This window comes from Rosa rugosa, chromosome 4, assembly GCF_958449725.1.
Source record: "Rosa rugosa chromosome 4, drRosRugo1.1, whole genome shotgun sequence".
NCBI classification, from domain to species: Eukaryota; Viridiplantae; Streptophyta; class Magnoliopsida; order Rosales; family Rosaceae; genus Rosa; species Rosa rugosa.
In genome coordinates this window covers 14,363,920-14,375,295 of record NC_084823.1, presented here as the reverse complement: position 1 = coordinate 14,375,295, position 11,376 = coordinate 14,363,920, and the positions used below count along the sequence as shown (strand labels likewise).

At 37.4% G+C, this 11,376-nt stretch overlaps 1 long non-coding RNA gene across 2 annotated transcripts; it reads left to right on the top strand.

The window, feature by feature from the left end:
* The first annotated feature begins 608 nt into the window (after positions 1-608).
* On the top strand, positions 609-4,347 carry LOC133745952 (uncharacterized). 2 transcript variants are annotated; one of them, XR_009863872.1, is made up of 3 exons: positions 609-2,373; positions 2,723-3,572; positions 4,071-4,347. It is a non-coding gene; the product is annotated as an uncharacterized LOC133745952 (long non-coding RNA). The 2 variants fall into 2 exon arrangements; XR_009863873.1 differs by having other exon boundaries at positions 613-3,028; positions 3,192-3,572.
* The last annotated feature ends 7,029 nt before the right edge of the window (positions 4,348-11,376 follow it).

The following is an 11,376-nucleotide window of genomic DNA, read 5'->3' as shown; positions in this document are numbered from 1 at the left end:
GTGATATCTCATCCTTCTTCACATGCTAGATCGAGAGATTCTTACGTAGAGCAAACGTACCACGTGCAGGTGAGGCAGCCCAATCAAAACTTAGAAAATTTTAAGCGTGTTCCGAATTTATCCTTAATTATTAAAATGAAATACCTAAAACACCATTTGCATGTTCATTGATTGGGCTGCCCTACCAGCCACGTGGTACGTTTGCCCTACGTAAGAATCTCTTTGCTAGATCTCTTCCTGTCCACATCTACATTTTTTTTTTTGGTACAAAAACATATGTCCACATCTACATTTTGTTAAGTAATAAAGATACAACATTTATGTTTAGGCACATAAATATTGTAACCCATATGAGCTACAAACCTATAGAGTCCCGTTCCCCTGGTCAGTCACTGACCAGGGATCATTTGGTCAGTCACCATTCGATTGAAATCGGACGGCTGACAGAACTCATCTCAGATTTCATCACTTATCTGTCAGCCGTCCGATTTCAATCGGACGGTGACTGACCAAATGATCCATGGTCAGTAGCTGACCAGGGGATCATGGGCGCAAACGTATATTCACATTCATAGAACTGCATTTACTGTTTTAGCCCCACGAGCCACCCTAGTTGCCATTCCATTTAAAATTGGGTGGTTCTAGTTGGACCTCTAAATTTGATATTTGGACCTCCATCTTTTTTCAATTATCAATAGAGACTTTGTCAACTCATATGAAAAGACAAATAAGGACAAAGAGAGAGAAAAAAAAATCAAATACTATTCTTACCTCCCTCATTAATATAACATTCAATTTTCTTTTGGACAATCGCATTAATATAACATTCAAACTTTTTTGGAATTTCCTTATATAACTTTATAATTTACCTAAAATAATTAAATATAAATAATTAATTTATATATATGGCATTATCATTTAATACAAAAGTAAATCAAAAAAATTTGATTTGGATTTTCCTTTAACAAATATTTTGGTGTAGCTATTACTAAATTATTTGAGAACCAAAAGTCTTTTTTTTTAAAGGACCAAAAGTCTTTTTTACAATCATCCATATTGCAAAAAAAAAAAAAAAAAAGCCTATGATACGGATTAAAAGAAAAATATTTATAATTGTCTAGTTGTTCGGCCTCTCCAAGAATCACTTTCTGGTTCCGTCCCTGAAAGTACACAAAAAATGTAAGCAGCTCCCCTCACAAAATTTTTCTTGGTTGAATTGATAAGAGATTAAAAAAAAAAAACAAATTGTTGAAAATATAGATTTAATTGTTCAAGGGTGTTTTGGTAAAATTAAGGAGGTGTACTTAGCTTTTTAAGTATTCAAAAAAATGAATTAGAGGTTTAATATAAGAGGTCCAAATATCAAATTTGGAGGTCCAACTAGAATCACTCTTTAAAATTTCATTCAGGCGTGTAATTGTGAGGAAGCTTTTGGAAATGTATGATGAAAAAAGAGAGGTTGAAGTTAGAATTATGCAATCACATAGTCTGTCTCACAATTGATATATTGACATTGGTTTGGTTAAAATGTCAACTACATGGTGGTGAAAACACATGTTATTGATTTTGGATGGAGAATGCACAAAAGAATCTTAAATTTTTGTATCATTCCCAACCACCAAGGCACAACTATAGGAAAAATATTATTTGGTCTATTAATGGAAGATAGATAAGGTGTTGACAGGCGAAGGTTGGTAACCCTATTGGTGACATGTTGGTATTTTTGTATGTCGATAAAGCCAATGTGCATCTTATGTGTTTGAGTTCAGGTGAATAGTGATATGTGTTAGTGTTACAAGTTATGGCAATAGAGCCTTCAAGCTTTTGCCGATACTCAATAGTGTTAGAGGAGGTGCTTTTTGCCCTATGTGTGCTTATATTAGTGGAGAGTCACACCAGATCAATTATGTGACGGGATCACTGAGACTCTTTTCATTACCTTGTTGTTAACTTTCGATGCTCTTAATTTGTATAGAGGAGGGAAACTCAGCTTTTGGCCAGAAGCGATTCTCTAAACCGCGGAAATATGGAAGCAAATAGCAGCTTTTGATTTTTGCTTCTGCGGGAATCAAGTTAAGAACGCGGAAGACTTAATGAAACATATGAATTGCCCAGATTTTCCTCGTGCTTTTATGATTTTTACATTGACAGGTCCTTTGTTCTGTCACACTCTTCCTTCGCCAACATCCTCTCCTTTTCTCTGTGACCGTCTCACCAATTCTTCTCTTCCCTTAGCAATGGGTGACGCTTTTTGGGGGATTCTGATCTGGATCGTAATGATTTATAGCTTAGTCTGATCTCAGACATTCGATCTTACTTGCAACTATCGACGGATCACCATGCCGGCTGTACGCCTCTCATCCTCCATTCCAGGTTTCACACACTTGTAGACAAGATGAGCCAGATGGTCATTCTTATTCAATTATATGTATTTGCAATTCTTATTTGGCCTTTTTTTTCTTTTGGAATTTGGCTTTTGGTCTGAATTTTTGCAAAATTACAGCACAAGTTCTTGAATGCTTTGTTCTCTGGCTTATACTGTGTTGATTCTATGCTCTTTTACACGGTCTTTTTTTTTTTTTTTTTTTTCTTCCTTTGTTTGGTTGGGTATTCTCCCTTTAATGGTTATCTTTATTGGTGTGATTGCTCTTACATTAGAAGCTATTTTTCATAATATTATTAGGTGCTAATGATGTTTTGATGATCCAAATGGTTGATGTAGGAGTTGGGATCAGTGGCCAAGAGGCTCGAGTGCTCGACAAGCTGTCATAGTTTCAGATTTTGCAATGGAGCAGTTCGGATTCTTAGTTCCTTTCTAGTTGGTATTGGAATTACCAGCAAGTGACACATTTGAATTGAAGCTAGAAGGTTGAAGATGGCCAAATTTGTATCTACTTTAAGTCGAACCAATTGTATATGATATTCTTGATGTTCGACTTGCACCCGCCACTTATAACAGGAACAATGAAAGAAGAATCAGTATGAATAATTATTATGGTTGCTTCTATTTTGATGTGGGTGTGTGCAGGTATGTGCTCTTTACTTGTTTTACTTTGACAACTGCAATCACTGAATGCAGCAGTATGTTGTATCGATAATCTACACTGCATTATCTATAATCGTTGTTGGGGTTTGTATACTGTTTGTAACGGAGCTGTTTGTTAACAATTGTTTTCAATTGTTCCCAACAGTCTTATATTCAACTATGATCCAATAATTGAGAATCTCTGTGACTTGGACTGTGATATCTGGCAACCCTACCAAATAACGAAGGGAAAATGCTACCAAATTGGAAGAGGCCCCATTCTAGTATGATGCTAATCTCTTTGGGGCTCACTCTATTTGTCTTCTTTGAGAAATCCAGAAGTAAAGAGGGTCTAAACAGTGTGATATAAGAACCAATCATGGAGCAAGTATCAGAGAAAAGATTTCCTTTGGATGCAAAAGAGTACAAGTTATATGAAGAAGTGGGTGAAGGTGTTAGTGCTAGTGTGTACATAGCACTCTGCGTACCACTTAATGAGATAGTAGCTATCAAGGTTCTTGATCTGGAAAAATGCAATAATGACCTGGTATGTGGACTAATCTCTTTGTAATCCAAAGTTGTTTCTTTATTTTATTCTTTCAAATCCAACATATTGGTGATTTAGTGCTTATATTTGGCTCAACTTGTTCTCTTGGGTCCTCTGTCTTAACATATATGGACATTTATAGATAACATACTTTTTTCCACACATCCACTAAAGTTTGGCTGACTTGATCGAGTAGTTATAGGAAACTTGTATGTAAAGAATTTGTCCCATTACAGTTTGCGCACAATTATGAGGCATTTATAACAGAATTTACCTGAGAAGTAATCTTTAAAGTTTTTGAGTTAGGGATCACTCTTAGATGCATCAGACATTCTATAGTTGTAAGAACATGTCTGCATATGTCATAGTAGTGAATATGTCGTAGTTGTAAGAACATGTCTTCATGATTCCTTAACATTCGCCAATATCAAAGTAGTGAATATCTCTTCAAAAAGTGAAATTATTTGTATGTTGTGTTCTCATGGATGATATTTGCAGGTCAATGTCCAGGATTCTTGCTTCATATGACTAATTCGATGGACGACCAGTACCAAGAGGATATGCTCTATAAAGTAGTTGCTAGAGTTTATAATGTTGGCTGAATTTTCATGTTATTTAGACCACCTCGTAGTCTTACAATACTCCTTTTCCTTTCTTACTAATTTTATGAGGTGATGTTTAGATTTTAGATTTTCGTATATGACTCTCTGATTGTATTATCTTGCAATTGTGAGATCTCAAATTTTCAACTTATCAATGTATAAAAGCTTTCACTTCTTCCCTTCTTCCTTTGGGATGTGAAGAATTTGCGTTATAGCTGATTCGCCTAATAGACCTGTTGAATGAACATTTCTCATGTGTGCGTCAAACTATAAGATGCATTTTTCTTTACCAGGCAGAGTAAACTATAAACCTGTTGAATGAACATTTCTCATGTGTGCGTCAAACTATAAGAAATGGAGGTATTAAAAAATACAGTTGCACAAAGTCTAATGAATGCATCTACTTAGCCTTTAGTTGCAAATTTCAAGTAACTTCGTAAGGAAATTAATCTAAATATTCTAGACTTATTTTGTGTAATAGTAAAACATAATATGCATATTGAATGGTTTAAATTAAATCTTTTATTCGGTCCAAGCAAGGGTACAAGGATAATACATGAGAAATTTTTTTATTTGGTATGGTTACATAATCAAAAAACAAAATTATGTATTGGGCTAAATACTGTTTACTCCCTGAACTTTCAGGGAAAAAACAGTTCAGTTCCTCGCCTTTTAATTTGACACGTTTACTCCTTGTTCTTTCAATTTTACACCCAATAGGTCCATTCTGTCACTCTCCATCCAAATCCTCCGTTAACTCCACATTTTTAAGGACAAAATTATTATAATACCCCTGACTTTCTCATTCTTTAATTTTTTTTAATTGTTTTTATTCTCTCTTTTTTTCTTCTGTTCGACATCAGACCAGATTGCCTCTTCATCACAAGAACCCTGATCTATCTTCTCCAAACCCTCTCTTCCACCACCATCATGCCTCCAAAATCAAAAAACCCCAACAGTGCAAAACCCCAAAACCAGTCATAATTCCCACACCGGAAAACCCAACCCCGTCGGAGTTCTCCACCGCCATATTCAGAACCGCCGTCGCCCAGATCTCCGCCCTCGAAACCCTAACCCACGTCGCGATCAACTACCTCGTGGCTATAGCCAAGTCCTCGGCCTCCTACAGCTTATTGAATTTGGTTTCTCCGAATCGAAGGACGAAAGAAGGAGTTAAATCAAATGAGAGAAGCTCTCGGTTTTCAGATGCCTTTTCCGGCGACTCCGATGGCGGTTTTGGATGCATGAGTTATGAAAACAATCCTCTCGTCGTACTCTATGTCGGGCTATAATCAGTTTTTGAAGTCAATTATGTTTTGGAGAAATTGCATTTTGGGTGCACACGGCCACAGCCGTGGCCACTATGTTCAGTGGTGGTTTTGTCTCTTCTCCGGCCAATTCTAACTCGAATTCTGATTTCTAAGATGATGACTGCATTTCGGTTACAAAGATTGGTGAATTTGTGGAGACGTGAGCAAAGGGAGAATTTTTCCCAGCTACTGTGTTCTTCGTCAAGGGACAACTTCATCTGTTCTGATGTTGTTTGGCATCAAGGTTAGTTAATTAGGTTCTTCCTTGGAGGCTTTGGATGATATTGTGTATATGTATAGTTGGTATTCGATTACCTGAGTATGCGTATCATAGGATGATTTGAAGTTCATGTTGGCACAAGGAAGGATTCGGTGAATCCACTGGTTCCTGGAAGTGGGGGAGCCGAAACTGGTTAAGAGGAGGAATGGGGAGGAGCTATGGGAGGATTTGGTAGTTGAGAATGGGAATGGGAATAGGGAATAGGGAATTTGGGTTAAGAGTAAGGGGGAGAGTGAAAAGGGTGTGTTTTGGAGGTGAAGTGTAACACCAGAGAGGGGGAAATGGCTTGAAATGCAGAGAGTTTGGTCTTGTGGGATTTCAATGAGTTTTGATCGAAGACTGATAGTCTGATATTGGGTTTTACAGGGTGATGAGGGGGTTGATTTTTGGGTCGAATTACGAGTGGATTTCCTGCTTGGCTGAGAGTGATTTAGTGATGCCATGGCTGGAAGAAGGATTAGTAATGTCAGGTTTGGGGTTCAATATGGTAGATACTGGTCTGATGTCGAACAGAAGAAAAAAAGAGAGAATAAAAACAATTAAAAAAAAATTAAAGAATGAGAAAGTCAGGGGTATTATAGTAATTTTATCCTTAAAAATGTGGAGTTAACGGAGGATTTGGATGGAGAGTGACGGAATGGACCTATTGGGTGTAAAATTGAAAGAACAAGGAGTAAACGTGTCAAATTAAAAGGCGAGGGACTGAACTGTTTTTTCCTTGAAAGTTCAGGGAGTAAACAGTATTTAGCCCTTATGTATTTTAGTAGCATATCTTAGCATGTATGACCATTTTGGTAATTATACCCAGCCAAAGCACTTTTGCCTTGCAACTTACCAAACACCTAAAAATTGCTTTTCATTCTCACAGCACTTTTAAAAACAGTTTACCAAACATCTCAGCTGCTTCTTTTCACAGCAAGTTCAGAAGTGCTTCCTCTCACAGCAAGTTCGGAAGTGCTTCTTCTCACAGCACAACAATCACAAACTAAGCCTATGTCGTTTAGGGGAGTTCTGCCACCCACATAGCTGTATTGGGCTGTATCTGTTCTACGTGTAATCCTAATTTTCCAACTTCAAAGCTTGGACTTTAATGGGCTAGCTCTACACTCAAGCCCAGTGGACAATATTTAGAAACCACCTTCTGTTGTACGTAATTTATTAGCATGGTGCATTGGTGCTCATTATTTTTCATGCTTCACATAATACACATTTTTTTTTTGTATCTTAATCTACAAAAGAGATTTTATTTTTTTAATGAAGAAAACATTTGAATAAAAGAGACTTTGCACCACTCGACTCCTACCTCTCTAAGAGCAACTACACCGGTTGCTTCTTGACCGGTCACCAACTAGAAAAAGCTGAGGTGGTGACCATGGAGGAGAAAAACGCAGCTCCACCGGTAGCTTCTTGACCGGGCAAAATCCTCACTTTCTTGACCGAAGCCAAGAAAAAAGCCAAGGGCTTGACATATTTCTTGACCATTCTTCCCCGGTTGCTAGCTCGGCCCAGTCCCTATTGTGGGTGATGTCAGCAAGTTTGGTGAAGAGAGAGACGTGCATGCAGCTAAAAGAGTGGGTTGTTGGAGAGCACGTGGCTCAGTGCTATTGGCTTCTTCTTTGAAATCAATGTTGGGCCGTTGGTTTTAATTAAAGTCTTCATCCAATGGCATTCAATTAATATGTTTGCAAATGTAATTAAAACACGGGCTTTTTTTCTTAGGAGAAAAACTAGCTATAAATGGTAAGAAAAGTTAATTTAAAAAAATCTAAAAATTGTAATAAATTCTCTGTTTCATTTTTAATTCAAATATATTTAAAAAATTCTTTAATTCTAAATATTTTTAATAAGTTCTTAATTCAAATATATTTCAATTTTACAATATAAAAAAAAATCAATGAACAGTAACTGACTGGTCAAGAAACAGAACGGGTGGAAACTCATGTCCAGTGGCAGTGAACAGTTTCTTGACTGGTCGACCTAGTGACCTTGACATTTACTCCCAACGGGTGGACTTGCTCTAAGGCAGCTTGATTGGCCAACTAAACTGCAGGCAGCCATATCCCTCCTAGCTAGAAGAAGACCAGATCACTGAGGATTAGTTTCATTTATTACGCATGCAAGGTTGCCTGTTGGCCAAGGGAGTCAACTGTCAGCCACTCATCCATCATCATGTTCATAACCTCGCAGGTCTTTACCTTCAATAGAAATTGATACTCCTTGAAGAAGCACGGCTCTATTTAATTTGACTTCTCTTTATAGTTTCCACTGCTAGTAGACAGTGAACAAGTCTTTGGTCAACTGTAACTCAACACTCAGCACTGTATGTGAATGACAGAACCATGCTTGCGTGTTCTTGATCCTATAATAAAATTACAATTCAACTTCTAGTCTTATATGAATATTTTCCACTTTAATTTTCATTTCAGCCTAATTATGATATTTTTCTCCATTAGGCTTTTAGCATTCACCGTATTTTGCAACTAGAATTCATCCTTTATACTCGAAGGTAAACAATTAAATTTTTTATTCATAATTTTGTTGCTTTCTAGAAACAATTACTTTCTATTTGCAAAGAAACTACAAAAGAACTGCAGGATGAATGGAAACAGTTAAAAATAAAAAAATTAATTAGTCGGACAGTGAGAGAAAGGATCCGGATTATTGGTATTCTCTCTATTTAGTCCGATTAAACAGCAATCTTTAGGATTGAAAAGAAAATTAGAATTAGAAGAGTTTGATGCGGTCCATGCCATTCCCAACAGAGCAAGTAAGTTGCAGCAGAAAGCATATATGGAGACCTGCTGCACAAGGAAGCCTTACGTTGAATGTTGACGCGGCTTTCCTTCCTGATCAACACCACGGTGGCATAGGGGGAGTGCTTAGAGACTGCCAAGGACGATTTATAGCAGCCTTTGCACGTCCCATCCCTTATACTGCTTCTCCAAAACAGTGTGAAATGTTAGCAATACGTGAAGGGCTGGATCTGCTACTTTCCCTTCAGCAGAAAAATGTGGTTCTTCAAAGTGATTGTGCAGAAGCTATTACAGAGATTCAGAGTCCAGATCACAGCTGCTTAGCTAATGGAGGTCTCATTGATGATATAAAACAGGTCTGGCACCAACTCGAAGGAATTCAATTAATTCATACTCCTCGAAGCTGCAATGGGGTTGCGCACCGACTTGCTGCACTAGGTTTTGAAGCAAGTCATGCTTCTGTTTGGTTGTATCAAGCACCAGCGTGCTTACTTGATGTTCTCCACCATGATTGTAATAAGCTCAATTGAGCAGCTTATCTTATAAAATGCCTTTGATTCAAAAAAAAGAAAAGAAAAGAAAATTAGAATTATCAAGGAACCTCTTGAAATTTATCAAGAACAACTTGACATTTGAGCATCACTTATATCCGCCCTAGTTGGTATTAGATAGAGCTTGTTTTGCTAAAAAACAATTACAACTTATGTCACAGATGGATTCTCTTGACAAACAAAACATAATCCAAACCTAAGCCATATCAAACCTTTTACATAGAAAAAGGAAGTGAAAGTGGCAAGTAGGGCTGGGTACGACCACGACTAGTGTAAAATTTCGAAAGCCCAGACTCAGACTGAAAATTTTGGGCCGGGCTAAATAATATTTTTTTTTCATTTTTGTGATTGAGTTGGGCCGGGACATTTTTTTTTCAGGGCGGGTTTTCTAGCTTTCGGGCCCAAAAGGCTAAAAAAAAAAAAAAAAAAAATATCGAAGTTCCAAATCCCAGATCTAAGCTCCAAACCCAAATTGCTTCACCTTCCAAACCCAGCTAACCACCACCATCGAAGCTCCAAGTCTGGGTATATGGAATCAAGCTCAGACTTCAATCCTCTTGCTCAGGCTCAGACTCCATTATCGAATCAAGCTCAAACTTCGTCATCGAATCAAGCTCTCAGACCTTTGCAATTCACACAATTTAGACAGTCAGACCACTTAAAAAAAAAAAAAAAATTATGTCACCAGAAATATCTATAGTGGGAATTTCACCTATTTTATCCTAGCCTAGAGGTTTAACAATATTCTAAAAAGATGATGTTATTGCCTTAGTTTCCATAAAGCAGAAAACAAATGGTTTGTAGAGATTATTGAGATAATTAATTTGGGCAAGTTTGATACGGCTGTGATTGTTAGGGACATTGTGGTATGGGGCACCCAATTACAACTGAAGTAGAAACTACAAAAATGAGTGAAGCACAAGATGATAGGCAAATTGTAGAAGGATTTTACTATAGCAAAAGGCTACAACAATTTCTCTTCTGCAATAAGGAGAGCACAATTGAGAATACTCTCTCTCTTATAACAGGAGGAAATACACTCTAACAAAGGAAAAACATTTGAGTTTTAGGAGAAATCTCTATTTTCTCTCTAAACTCCTCTCTCTCTTTCTCTATGTTTTCTCTCACCAACATGGGATTACAACTCTATAACTCAAGACTTCTATTTATACTAGATAGAGGAGGTTACAACTAGCTTCTTAAAGCTTAAGAAACTTAGCTATATATGAGTTGTAAATGCAATCTTTACAACTATCATATGTGAAAGTAAGCCACAATCTTTGACCTATCAACAACTTAAGTATGAAGTAAGTCACCATTTTTGACCTATCAACAACTTAAGCATGAAGTAAGTCACAATTTTGACTAATCAAGAACATCATGCTTATCAAGAACTTAAGCATGAAGTAAGAGGCAAAAGTGGTTTTACCTCCACATATCTCCCACTTAAAGTCACTTTTGCAATTCTTCTATCCTTTCTACTTTGCCATGTCCACACTGCTTATGTTTCTGCTAGTCCAATAGAGGATCGACACCATACTGATCCTTCATAACATAATGCAGCATTTGAGGTACCCTTGACATATCTCAGGATCCTCTTCACAGCACTCCGATGCTCTCTACCAGGATTCGCCATGTATCGACTAACCGCTCCCACTGCTTGTTCAATGTCTGGTCTTGTGCACACCATAGCGAACATTAAGCTACCCACTACTGATGCGTACTGTACTCGAGACATTTCCATCCTCTCTGCTTCGGTGCTAGGACTCATACTTAAGGATAACTTGAAATTAATAGAAAGAGGGGTAGTGATTGACTCACAATCTTGCATGTTGAAGCGACACAAGATTTTCTTCAAGTAGTTTTTCTGAGAGAGCCAAATCCTCCTACTATTTCTGTCTCGGTAACTTTGCATCCCTAGAATCTTGTTTGCTGGTCTGAAGTCCTTCATTTCAAACTCCCTAGCCAACTGTGCCTTCAAGTCTTTAATACGATCTTTGTTGGGGACTGCTACCAATATGTCGTCAACATACAACAGCAGAATAATGAAATCACCATAACCAAATCTCTTGTAGTAAGCACAAGGATCTGGACTGAGTCTGTTGTATCCAAGGCTCATGATGAAGGAATCAAATCTCTTATACCAACATCTCAGCGCCTGTTTGAGACCGTGTAGAGATTTGTTCAACCTACAAACCAAGTTCTCTTTTTCTTTTTCTTCAAATCCATCTTGTTGGAGCATGTAAATCTCTTCTTCAAGTTCTCCATGAAGAAACGCAGTTTTCACATCTAACTGCTCTAAGCACAA